Source organism: Rhipicephalus microplus, chromosome 2 (genome assembly GCF_043290135.1).
Source record: "Rhipicephalus microplus isolate Deutch F79 chromosome 2, USDA_Rmic, whole genome shotgun sequence".
NCBI classification, from domain to species: domain Eukaryota; kingdom Metazoa; phylum Arthropoda; class Arachnida; order Ixodida; family Ixodidae; genus Rhipicephalus; species Rhipicephalus microplus.
This window is the reverse complement of record NC_134701.1, coordinates 221,061,071-221,074,751: the sequence shown is the minus strand read 5'-3', so window position 1 is coordinate 221,074,751 and position 13,681 is coordinate 221,061,071. Positions and strand designations below refer to the sequence as shown.

At 46.6% G+C, this 13,681-nt stretch overlaps 1 protein-coding gene across 1 annotated transcript in view; it reads left to right on the top strand.

Annotated features, from left to right (window-relative positions):
• Nucleotides 1-13,681, top strand: part of LOC119186595 (cell adhesion molecule Dscam1) — a 350,150-nt gene that overhangs the window by 287,427 nt on the left and 49,042 nt on the right. The window lies entirely within an intron of this gene.

Here is a 13,681-nt window from a genome sequence, read left to right as displayed (position 1 = left end):
TTTGCGGTGGGCTGGTCGGGTCGGAAAAGAGGGGTAAATCGAGATAGAGAGAGCCAGCTGAACAGTCTATGAGGGCAGAGTGCGTGGCTAGAAAATCCATACCGAGAATGAGTTCATGAGGGCAACGGCGAAAATAACGACAGTGCTTCTCTTCCCAATAGACACTAGCGCAGAGCACATGCCAAAAATTGCGACAGTTCCTTCATCGGCGACTCGTACAGCTCGGTTGAGGGCGAGCGTGACAACTTTTTTAAGTCGGCGGCGAAGGTTAGCACTCATAAAGAAGACATGCGCGCCATAATGAACACATGCGCATAATGAACACATGCACGTCAATGCACTGACACGAACATTGTCGATAGTAACATCCAAAAGGTTCCAGTTCATTGTTAACGTTAATTGAGAATTTTTTACGATGGTCGTCAACGCAGCTCCACCTCCAGAAGCTGCACGGCCTAGTTTTTCGGTTGGAGGTGCTGCGAATATGTCGGGGAGGCAGCACGGCGTTGTGGGGGTGACCGGGACTGACGACGAGCAGGGGACGGTGACCGGTCATAGCGAGGTCTGTTCAGAGGTGCTGTAGGAGCGGAAAATGTGGTCGGCGTTGATGGAGAAAGTGATGGGGACGACTGGCGAACAGACGTGGCGTGATATTGAGGTGCATATAGGAAGGTGGAGCCCAGCGCCTGCGGCAGTGACGAGCGATATGACCAACGCGTCGACAGTTAAAACATATGGGCCTGTCATGACGAGTACGCCATTCGAATTGCGTTGTATGCGAGGCGCAGAAGGGGTACGATAAGAAGGCTCAGCAGAGTATACGGTAGGAACAGGATGTAGGCCGACATATGATAGCTCTTGACGAACGACCGCTTGTATTAAAGATATCGTGGTCGGGGAAGGCGCAGGCGTCCGTAATGGCGTGGCTACCGGTTGTGCTGCCTCGACCTCTCGACGAATGATGCGTGTAAGGTTTTCACATTGAGGGGCCTGGTGGAAGGCGTCGTCACACGAAGAAGTGGCCGCTGTGTTCGGAAGGCGCACGATGCTTTGGGCTACGCGGCGGGCTTTAGCTTGTTCGAGACGCCGGCATTCTTTAAGGATTGCGTCGATGCTCGAGACGTTGTTAAAAACCAGCAGGTTGAAAGCATCGTCAGCAATGCCTTTCAAGACGTGGTTAAGCTTTTCGTCTTCCGACATGCACTGGTTGGCCTTGGAACAAATGGCCAAGACGTCGAGAATGTAGGAGACGTACGATTTAGTAGAAGACTGGGCCCGTGTGGCAAGAGTCTTCTTCGCAGCGAGCTGACGACCAGATAAATCGCCAAACAGGTCACGTATCTTTTCTTTTAAGAGATCCCAGCTCGTTATGTCGGCTTCGTGGCTTTCAAACCATGTTCGGGGAGTGCCGTCCAGTTAGAAAAGCACGTTGGCGAGCATGAGCGTGGGATCCCAGCGGTGAGTTGCACTGACGCGCTCGCACCGCTTCAGCCAAGTGTCGACATCGATCGTAACATCACCGGAGAAAGTGCCGGGATCCTGGAGGTGCGGGAGTGCGACGTAGGTGGTGGTGGCGTAGACTGATGAGGGTGGCGTAGAGGAAGTACGAGCAGTCGAAGCAGTCGAAAGGTCGCTGATGGTGCGACGACTGCGCGTCTCCATCGAGTTACGTGGGTTGTCCACTTTCACCAATAATGTTACGAGTAACTTGTTTAATGATCTATTTACAGCGTAGAGAACTCGACGAGCAAGATGGCGCCAGACCAGCATCAAACGAAAACTCACTTCCTCCTCTTTCGTGCAGCCGTGTTTAGCGGCTATTATGTATCAATATATATATATATATATATATATATATAAATATATATTATCAAGATTGGGTGTACTGATCAGACTGGCTTCTTCTGTAGGTCTGTTTACTTTTCTCGCATTACTTTCTTATTTCTATTCTCCCAGCTGTACAAGGCTCACAACCCACTCACAAACATCACGCCTAACAACCCGCCCTCAGCGGCGAAACCTTCGTAAAGTTTCCAGCCGCCACCAAACGTGGCGCCATCGTTCGAGATGATCGGCGTCTCTCCATCGTTCCGCCGGTGGTCGGGACATAGAAGATGTGATGCACGACCCATGTTTCCGTTCTTCCTTGCAATCTTTCTGTCTTACATCCGTCGGGCTGTTTACTTTTACTCCCCGTTATACCTCGATCGTGTCGGTTCACCTACTTTACGAAACGTTGCCTTATTTTCTGTTCTTGCGTTGTTTTGCTTTCTGGGGCCATTTCGTCTTCGTCCATCGTTCCGTTCGAAAGTGCATTCATTGTCCCGGTGCTGTATACTTTTTTTTTACTTGGCCCTGGCGTCATAGCTGTATGGTCGTACGTCTTTCTCGCTGTAGCCACGCGGCCTCGTAACCACAGCAGTCACCGTGAACTTCTGTCTCCTGCATCATTATGCCGTTTGTGGATACGGGGGTGGCTCTACCCCCTGGGAGTACTGGACAAAAACGAAAACACAGGATGTACGCACCATCGTGGCAAGAGGTAAGGAGTGAAGAGGAGAGAAAGACTTCAGAAGGAAGTGGAGGGGGAGAGATCAAACAGTAAGGGCGATGGGAGGAAGTGGAGAGAGGAGGGAGGCCACACCAGCACTTATCGACCAGAATAACTGTCCGCGCCATTGTCGTGGGTCCCGGCTTTTCGCTGTCCCCCTGTTCTGCTGGTACTGCCGCTACGACTATGAGTGTCTCGTCCAAGCCCGTTCCGTGCGCGTTATGTTGGCTAGAACGTTGTAAACATCCTGCTTTGGCAAGCAATGGCCTTGCGTTTGGTGGGCGGAGAAAATGGGAAAGAAAGAAAGAAAGAAAGAGAGAAAGAAATGCGACGCAGCACTCAACCGCGTTAAGAACGCACACCCGGCGTGGTCAACGCAGCGCTTCAAAGACGAGGCTATAAGTGCAGCTCACAAAGAAGAGGGAGCAAGAGAGAGAAAAATAATGCAGCTTTGAGATAATCAATACCGGCGCCACGCCTGCTCAACGCTTTTAGCGAGAAAACTTGTGAATTAAATGCGAGCACAACGTTAACCCCAAGCTCATGTACAAGACGAAGAGGGCAGCCCAAAAAATAAAACCACTTCGAAGGAGGAAAAAACAACAGAGTTCACTGGTTTATGTGTATCGTTCCGAGTGGTGCTTATGAACAAACAGTGAACCGTTAAGCGTATGTGTGCGTCTCGAACACGCAGTCCATATTGGTGGCGTTCAGATTTTTTTTGGTTTGGCGGGTCGTTGCAGCGAACTTTGGTCCTGCAAATTTGGTTTGTTTTTTTTCAGCCTGCTATAAGCCCTTGCTTGTGCGCCGAGACGTGAGAAGTCTGTGTATAGCGTACCGCGAAAAGCTTGCGTCCTTCAGTGCCTCGCTTGTCGACGTGCCGTGGTAATTGGAAACCAATGGGGAGCCGCTAAAAGTGTTTTACTATAGCGAACAAAACATCAATATGCATGCGCTGGAGCTAACCGCCCGCTGAGTGATCTTATACGTTCAATTCTCTGCGCCAGTGGGAGGCTGCAATTCGTGTTGAAGTTTGGCAAACTAAAAACAGGGCTCGCGCCGTGTTTACTATTGTGCTATTTTGTTACGTTTAAAGTTGCGAGTGATGTGTTCTTTTAGTGAAAAATGAAACAGAGAGGAACCTTGCTGTTTACATGTTTTTTTTTAGAATGGAAAACAGGTCCACAGAGAAAGAGTAATATGAAACGGTAATGCACGATGAGGACTCTGAATTGTGCCAGGAGTTGTCACATACGTTTACAAATCCTTTCGTTTGTCATAATCAAGTCGGGTATTCTGTCGTGACCAATTCAAGCTTGAAAAAGATGCGCAAATTTCCATTTCTGAATAACTAGAACTGACACACCTTAAAGCTTTTGTCCATCTAAAAATCGTCCGTATACATCAGACCTAAGCGGTAACTTTTAGAGTATGCTAGTCTGCTTCATTGCACACCAGCATATACACTCTAAAAAAATATCGAGTAAAAAAGGTGTCTTTTTGTCCCACAACAATAATCGCCATCAGGCTTGCGTGCGCTTTCTTTCTTGAAAACTCGGCACTGGCCATTTTCCTAGCGAGAATGCAATGTAATCCTGATAATGGGCACGTTGATCGTGACAGGAATGTACCGGGCGCGGGGCGATAGCGCAAGAATAGAACGCAATATAGATGACAATTATTGTTGTGGGACAAAAAGACACCCTTTTTGCTTGCTCTTTTTTTTAGAGTGTGGTAGCAGTGCATGATAGCAGGGTCTGTCCTATCCTCTTTGTGTCTAACTGAGAGTCACTTACAGAGAACAGAAATTTGCGCAGAAAGAGGTTACCACGAGAAATGTGCTGCAACAAGAACGATCCAACACGTCATGATTATCAAATACTGATAATGAATTGTGATACTGTAAGGTAATAGTCGTTACGTTAGTGGTTTCGAGTAATGATTGATAATATTATCCCAACACGAGCATAGCTGCTCGCGGTTAAAAACAGGCTACCCATTACACAGAAAGCAGTCATATGCGAAAGCTTCTTTCACACAAGTGGCTTTCAGATTTATCAATTACATTGTAGGACATTGTAGTAATCCACAATTTATAATTCTCGAGTAACATCAAACAATAAAATATATGCACAAAATGATCAAAGTACCAACTAGAGACAAGATATCGCTATCACATTCAACCCTTCAAAGAGAAGCTTAAGGACCCTTTGTTTTTTTTTCTTTTCCAAATGGTGTTCAGTTTTTCTCATTTATGATTTTTACATCACCTTCTATAAACATATTCACGTGTGGCCCGTACCAATGCCACCTAAAAGATTATCAGGCTTTCTCACTGCCGCCATGAAATCACTCTTTTGGACCAAGCGAGCGCACAAACGGAAGTCTGTGAATACATTGCCACAATCGTTTCCCGTTAAAAGATGAAGCGTTCGCGGCAAGTTTAGCATGCATAACAGCTTTATTCTGCCTTTTAGGTCAAGAAAGCACTGGTTAAAGTAATGTATCGTGTATAAAGCATTCGTAAACTCACCCGTAAGCCATTTTTTCAACGAAAAAGCTAAGATTGACACTATCGAACTTGTGGTAAATCTATAAGAGCAAGTTTTGATGGACCAACAAATCGACAAAATTTATACGGTAAAATTTATTCATTACTTGTATATTTACGCATGCACACACACACTATTTACAGCATGCAGAGAAGCTGTACCTAATTAATTTGCAAAGTTTTCGCAGTTTTACTTGTACTCTTCCCAACATATGTCTTCATAGACACGTAGTTATTGAGGAGAGTGTGTGCTGCATCCACAAGCATGGTATTCAGCCCAATATCAGGGTGATAACTTACACGAGAAAACAAAATCTTTTGTTTCACAAAAATTTCTCGTGACCAACACAAGCGGCGTTTTATTTTGCTCTGGCCCCTCTCGCAGTGGTGCGTAATCGGTCATATAACACTTAAGGCCTGACAAAACTGTTGGAACTGGGTCTATAATAAACCGTGTAGCCCCCCCCCCCCCCCCGTTGGCGCTTCTATCGCACTGCTGGGTCTTAGATCGGTATATTTTTGGTAGTGGTTCCTAGTTATTCTACCTTCAAGTACAGAATACACAAAGGAAAATCAATCAAGAAAGTGTCTACACGCAGCTAATTTCAAAGGAAACGTATTAGACCAAGGTGCTGACCGCAATAATATTGCAATCAAGAAAATACTACGCACAAAACCGATGCACTAAGTAATGCAACAGCATTCCTTCCATTTTTATCAACCAAGTGAACAGAGGTAATACAAGTCCACGGTGCTAATCGCCAGTTGCAAAATGTTTACTGACCCTGAATGAAGACACCTGTTCAAAAAATGTTCTGCTTCGCACGTTTATTATTTGAATGTCAGGGCCTACACGCCAACAAGTCAGAAGCACACATGACACCTCTATTTCAGAGCAATAACGAAACATGGTAATGTTGGGGACGTTTAACAACCTAATAATGTGTAGTACGGACACACATACCTTCGGATGATGAAGAAAACGGATGTGGACATCAGCTTGACGAACGACACGCTCCCATTTCGTTCTTCGGTTGTCTTAGGAAACGAGTACACTCGCAGCATCGGTCGCTTCGCCGTGACAATTCGCTGCGCAGCATCGCCCAACCGTTCAGATTTCCAGCCGTACGGATTGCGAATATTCATTGCACAAAACGCATCACATATCCACGCTGCAGTTCACCGACACGGAAAAGTGTGGTCTTCTCAAGTCACCAACAAGAACACTAGCACGCCACTTAAACTTTTGTCGGGCTTGGCAATCTATGTCTGTCGAGCGACGAGAGCAAGCGTAGGCACGTGTGTGCAGCGAAACACGCTGGTGAAAGCGGAGTGACGTCAGAGCCCATGGCCGACACAGTGATCAGGCTTGAAATTATCTAGGAGGCAATGCCCGTACACGCACATCAGTTCTGGCATGTCAAAGGAGTGTTGGGCATGGGGTATGCTCTCGCATTCATCATACATCAGCATCATGCTGTATAAATCATATGTCAATCATGCCATCATCATCAGCCTGACTACGTTCACTGCAAGACAAAAGCCTCTTTTATGTTCCACTAGTCCACTCGGTCCTTTACCTGTGGCTGCCACTTTTTGCCCGCAAACTTCCCAATCTTATCTGCCCGCCTAACTTTCTGACCCGCTTGCTTTCTCTTGCAATCCATCCTGTAAACCCTAATAAACAGTGCTTATCTTCTTTTCGCGCGAGGTGCCCTGCCCATGACCATTTATTAATTCGATAGCGTGAGAGAGCTCGTGTCGCAGAAATTCCACCGTCGGCATCGGCCCTGTTGGTTATTGTATCGTCACACCGAAAAAGCTGCGTATTCGAAAGAAAAAGACAGAAAAAGTGCTCAAGGTCACGAGGCGCGAGTAATGTAGTTTCTTCGCTCCTGCCATCCCCCCCCCCCCCCCCCCCTGCTTATCTTCCAGCGCTTTCGTAGGGACGAGAAAAGAGAGAATGTAATTGCAGCATGTGACAAACCTTTCTAACACCACTCGCACTGAACGGATTCTTAAAACTTTTGAAGCGTTGAATTCGTGAGGCAATAAGCTCTTCTAGTGAATTGATTCCATGGTTACTTGAAAATGTGTTTCAGGTTTTTTTAACGCATTTTGTTCGACAGGTGTCACGACAAAAACGAGCATATTTGGCGATTTGTAGGCGCATTCGGAAAGCCTAAATATACGTCGAAAAAAGCCGGGATAGTGCAGCACATGGCCACTAAAAACACACAGGAACTTTCAAGCAGCTCTAAATATGGACAACTATGTCCATCTAGCGGAAAACATATGTCTTTTTAGAGGCGCTGACTAAGGAAACGGCAAACGCTAGATAATATGCTGTCATCTGTGAGGCATTGTCAGAGTTTTTAGGACCTTCGAGAAGGCAAGTGCGTGGCGTGTATCTTGGAGGCCAAGCGACTCTTGCTTTAGATAAAAAATCTGTATGTACCATTCGCGCGCGTGTGCTGGTACAATCTCCTGTGTGCGTGTGTGTGTGCGCGTGTGTGTATGTAACAAAACACATTAATAATTATGAACTTAGCGTTGAAGGGCGCATTAGGGGCCAGATTTCGCAATCGCGCACAACTCCTAAAGGCGAAGCTTAAGGGTCCCCCAATTTTTTTCTTGATATTGATTATGATGTCCTTAAGACCCGTTTGTTTCGTGATATAATCTGCTCTCTTCTTGTCCCTTAGGGTTACACCTGTCATTTTTTTCCATTGCTCGCTGCGTTGAACTTTCGACGGAAAAATTTTTGTCTGTCTGTCTGTCTGTCTGTCTGTCTGTACATTTGTGTGTTTGTCTGTTCTAACTATACCTCAAACTGCATTGAACGGCCAACCCTACCCGCAGCGCCCACCAATATTGCTCAAGGTTTAGCGTTCATAGCTGTGCGATTGTCAATTAAAAAAACAAGTATTGCGCATATCTGAGGCGCCATAACAACATGTCTACGTTTTGTATGTTTATCTTTATACTGGAAGAGGACACACACAAAACACTCTAAGGACTGTAGCTTTTAACGCGCTGCGCTGAGAGTACAACACGATGCTCAATAAGGTGTTTCCAACGCTTTGCTACGACGGCACGGTGGTGGCACCTGCCCGTCGCTTTCCATTGTACGCCTTATCACCTTCATGACTGGTGCGCATCTTTCTCCGTGATCGCGCATGCCTTCGTTTTCGAAGATAACTGCCAGATGGCGCTCGTGTTTAACGTGCCCATATGCGCTGGTTCGCCTCCGTTACACGCTCGAGGCACTCTAACGCAGCACCTTCAGAATACCATTACCTGATTTTCTTGCGCAGAACATCAAATAAACGTTTTGTTCACTTTCTCCAGACGCAAGACTATCTTCTTTCGACGACGTATACAGTGTAACAGGTAGAATCAGGCCAATTTTTATGGATTAGGATGTTGTTAACATTCTTCCAAAATTCTGGTACCCTACCCGTCAAGAGGCACTTCGTAAACGGAGTGGCCAGTTTTTATAGCACTATCAGCCATCTATCTCTTAGCAGATCAGACGTTACCTGATCCTCACTGGCTGCTTTGCCTCTTTGCATTTCCTCGAAGGATTTTTTCACTTCTGTCATTCCTGGTGGGATGTCATCTGGGTACTGCTAGTTCTTATATTAAGGTCGTGGTTGTTCTGACTGCTGTAAAGATCTCTGTAAAACTTCTTCGTTACATTAACTATCCTATCGATATCGCTAGTAACTTTGCCTTCCCTGTACCTAAGTACATGCATCCGGTTTTCGCCTATTCCAAGTTTGCTCTTCACTGCTTTGACGCTTCTTCCGTTCTTTGGCACGTATTCAATTCTATTCATGTTATATCTTCTTTCATTAGATACCTTACGCTTACTAATCAACTTCGACAGCTCTGCCAGTTCTATTTTTTTTGTCTTTGAGACTTTCATGCTTTAACGTTGCTAATGAAGTTCTTCGCCATTTGGGAAAACTTGCTAGTGTCTTGTGTACCAAACTTCAAACTGCCACTGGAGACTCATAATAATATTTGTCAGATTATCATTAATTTTGTCAATGCTAAGGCCGGTTTCCTCGATAAAAGCGGAGTATCCGTTATAAAGTGAGACTCTGAATTATTGTAGTTTCTCTTTCAGTACTGGCATATTGGCTTGTTGCGTATCACAATTCGCTGTTCCTTCTTCAAGTTTAGGCTAATTCAAGACCTTACCAGATTATGATCACTGCCTCGTACCTTGTCAAGTACTTCCACATCCTACACAATGCCTGGGTGTCCATTCAGTATGAAGCTTATTGCGCTTTTACTTTCGTCATGTCACCTTATGGTTCACTTGTTTTCCGTAGAAGGTTTTTAGGATCTGCAAATAATGGTGTTTTGCGAATTTTACTTGAAACTGCCCTTTGGCATTTCTATTGCCGACACTATAGTCCACTCCTACCGGGTCTCGAGGCTGCTTCTTCTCTACTGTGGCATTCAAGTCGCCCGCCAGAATAGCGTACTGTGTGTTTATAATTTACTCGTGGTAGATTCCACATCTCTGAATGCAGGAACAGTGCAACCTAGAAGTAGTTACTTTGTAACTACGGAAGCGAAAAAAACAAGGACAGAAAAGAGCGCTGTATATCTACATGCTTCGTATCCACATCTCTGATTAGGGAATGCGTTACCGGCGCTGGTCACTGGTGAGAGCATATCCCAGGCCTCTTTTAATTGGAACTCCATCGTCACGTGGAAATCCCTTTTTAATCCACTGGAGCATTGCATGGCACCGAGATTCGAACCACGGACCTCTTGCACGCGAAGCGGATACTCTAACCAACCATGTACAGCACTATAATCCACCATTCCATTCGGCGAACCCGGGGAGGAGGAAGCAACAAAAAGGGAGAAGGCAGGGAGGTTAACCAGAAAGACATCCGGTTGGCTGCCCTACACTGGGGGATTAGGGAAGGGGACAAGAAAGACGAGAAAGAGGGAAGAGAGGGAAAAGAAAAAAAGGTGGGGGAGAGACTGACAGTAATTTCACTGCAGCGTGTAGAACTCTACCGCATGTCAGAGGCGTTCACACAAGCCTGTCTTTCTCAGGAAACACAGCAGGGCTTTCACTGCCTTGTGGGCTGTTGAGGCATGTGGACGTTGCTGTAATAGTACCTGCACAGAAAGAGGCCGATCATCCAGTCGCCGCATTGTGTTGGCAAGTACTTGTCTATCTGAGGCAAATCGAGGACAATGGCACAGCAGGTGTTCGATATTTTCGTCGGTGCCGCAAACATCGCACGCCGCACTGTCAGTAATTCCGATTAACGTGGTATAAGCTTTCGTGAAAGCAACTCCCAGCCAAAGGCGATAGAGAAGCGAAGCTGCACGTCGATGTAGGCCGGGTGGAGGCCGGAGTTGTAGTGAAGGGTCGAGCTCGTGCAGTCTTGTACGTCGTATGCTTGGTGTGTTCCTCTCAGTCAGTGTGAGACTGCGGGCCAGTTGACGAATCTGCCTCGCCGCATCCGCTCTTGAAAGCGTAATCGGAACGCTGTTCGCTTCTTTATGTGATGTGCGAGCAGCATGATCTGCAGAATCATTGCCGCCTATACCACTATGCCCAGGTAACCACTGAAAGACGATGTCACGGCCTTTTTGTAATAAAAGGTGGGGAAGTTTCACGGTTTGGTAGGTCAACTGGTCGTGGCATCCGCGTCGGAGAACTGATATCAGGCACTGTAACGCTGGTTTTGAGTCAGAAAACACAGCCCATTTACCTGGTCTTTCTTCTGAATTGATGTGTTCCAGTGCATTGCGCAAAGCCTCGAGTTCTGCCGTCGTGGAAGTTGTCACATGTGAAGTCTTAAAACACCGAGTTACCCCTTGTGATGGTATAATCACTGCTCCACCTGAACTAGACAGCGTAGTAGAGTCATCCGTGTAAATGTGCACGTGGTTACTGCAGTTTTGTTTCAGTAGGAATAGACTCAGTTGTTTCAGGGCATGTGTCGGTAAGTCCGATTTTCTCCTCATTCCTGGAATCATTAGGTGAACTCGCGGCCGGCTCAAGCTCCAAGGAGGAAGCAGTGGCTTTGATGCAGGTGCGTATGTCTCAGCAAACGATGAACGATGCTTGTAGACAGTAGTGCCGTATGTCGTGCGGGGCCTTTCAGCAGCTAGGCTCGCCAGGTGGTGAGAAGAGGTCCTGGCATAATGCCTGAGGTGCATGCGCATTGTCTCTGTAATAATATGCGTATTTATTGAGTGATCTTGAGTGATGGCAATGGTTTCAGCCGTTGAAGCACTGCGGGGTAATCCAAGGCATACCTTAAGTGCTTGGGCTTGAATGCTCTGAAATACACGCAGGTTGGTTTGCCGGTGTTAGATATTGCAGGTAAGCTGTACCGTAAGAATCCAATAAACAGCACTCTGTACAGTTGTAGCATGGATGGTATGGGCACTCCCCAATTCTTTCCTGCAAGGAATTTGAACATGTGGCATGTTGCGATCAGCCGCTTCTTCACATAATTCACGTGTGGAGTCCACGACAAGTTTCTATCTATTATGACTCCCAAGATTCTGTGGCTTCTGCTGAACGATATGTATTCTTCATTAATCGATATACTGTAAGCAAACATTGGTTTCCGCGTGAAGGCTACCACTGCACATTTTCCGCAGGACACCTCGAGGCCTTGTTTACGAAGATAGCATGACGTCGTTGTAGCAGCCTTCTGAAGGCAGGCGCGTAGCTGTGGTCTTGTCACACCTGATGTCCAAATGCAGATGTCATCAGCATAGACAGAAAGTTCTACAGTGCTAGGTAGCTGCTCGACTAGACCAATGAGAGTTAGGTTGAAAAGGGTAGGGCCTAGCACTCCTCCCTGAGAAACTCCTCGGCTGCTGTAATAATCAGGTGTTGGGCCATTCACTGTTATCACGTAAAATGATCTCAGCTGTAAGTAGCTGTACACCCACATATGTATCTTGCCACCAAGACCTACTGTTTCCAAAGCACTAAGGATGGCTTCATGGGTGACATTGTCGTAAGCCCCCTTAACGTCTAAAAACAGGGCGGCGCACAGTCTCTTACTGGCTTTCTGGTGTTGAACATATGTCACCAGATCAACAACGTTGTCGATTGACGAATGGCCGTGCCTGAATCTGGTCATGGATACTGAATAGATTTTGTAGTGCTCTAAATACCTCTCCATTCGTGTTAGAATCATTCGTTCCATCGTTTTTCTCACACAACTGGCAAATGCGATAGGACGGTATAAGGCAATATCCAAAGGAGATTTACCAGCTTTTAGAAGTGGAATGAGGCGACTTGACTTCCATGCCTGGGGAACCGTACCAGTTTGCCAGGAGTCATTGTATAGGCGTAAGAGTGCCTTCCGAGCTTCGTCTACAAGATTACAAAGGGCACGATAGGTAATGCCGTCAGGTCCGGGGGCTGAAGAACGTCTGCACAGAGCCAGTGCCGCCTCTAGCTCATCCATAGAAAACTGGCATTCCATACGGGGATCACGTGCGGGCGGTGGGTTGTGAAATGTTCCCGTTCTTGATACTGTGAAATTGGAATCACCGGCAATTATTCTACAGAAAGATTCTGCGAAGTCAATCTCTCTGCATCGAAGGTGAAGTGCCGGAGATGTAAACGAGCGTCGCTGACCCAAGGTTGTGCTAAGACCCCGGACAGTTCGCCATATCAGTCATAGGGGCTTTCGTGGATCCAACGACTCGCAAAAGGATTTCCAACGTCGCCTAGCCAGTTCATCCATGTGCCGCTGCATTTTCTTTTGAATGTGTCTAGCCAGCCTCAAATCATTCATGCACTTTGTCCGTCGGTACCTTCGTTCTGCACGACGGCGTACTGAGTGAAGTTTCTCAAGTTCGATGTTGAAATCGGTGCGCTTGTGACTAGTCAAATGTGTATGCGTGGTATTATGCAGGACATCCTTTATCGAGTCCTCTAGGTTATATGATGAGCCGTCGGTACAGCAGTCTTCCATTAACATTTTGAATTTCAGCCAATCGGTGTACTTGAGGCCTCTTGAGGACTAGGAGCTGGTGGTGAAACCTTCTATACACAGGTAAGTTGGTATATGGTCACTGCCTCGCGTTTCCAGATCCGAAAACCAGTGCACGTTCCTGGTAAGTGAGCGAGAAATCAATGCAAGGTCCAGGCAGCTGCTATAGCCTGATCCGCGTAAATATGTAGGGCTTCCATCGTTACAAACGCAGAGTTCGTACTCCGAGGCTAAGGACACCAATTTTCTTCCTCTTGAGTTGTCCCTGGAGCTTCCCCATAGAAAATGGTGGGCATTGAAGTCGCCAGTGATCACCCATGGCCTTGGAGTCGATGTCAGAATACCGCGTAAGCGCTCGCAGTCAAGGCGGCTTGATGGAGATAAGTAAGCTCCGATAATCGTGAAAGCAACCTTATCCTTATTCACAGTAAGGCACACATACTGATTCCCTTCATCAGGCGAGACTCTGTGGTGAACGTAAGTGAGGTCATGGCGCATGAATACAATAACTTTGCTGCAGTCTCTGTGAGTGGAGGACATAAAGCACTCATATCCTGACAGCTTGATTGAAGC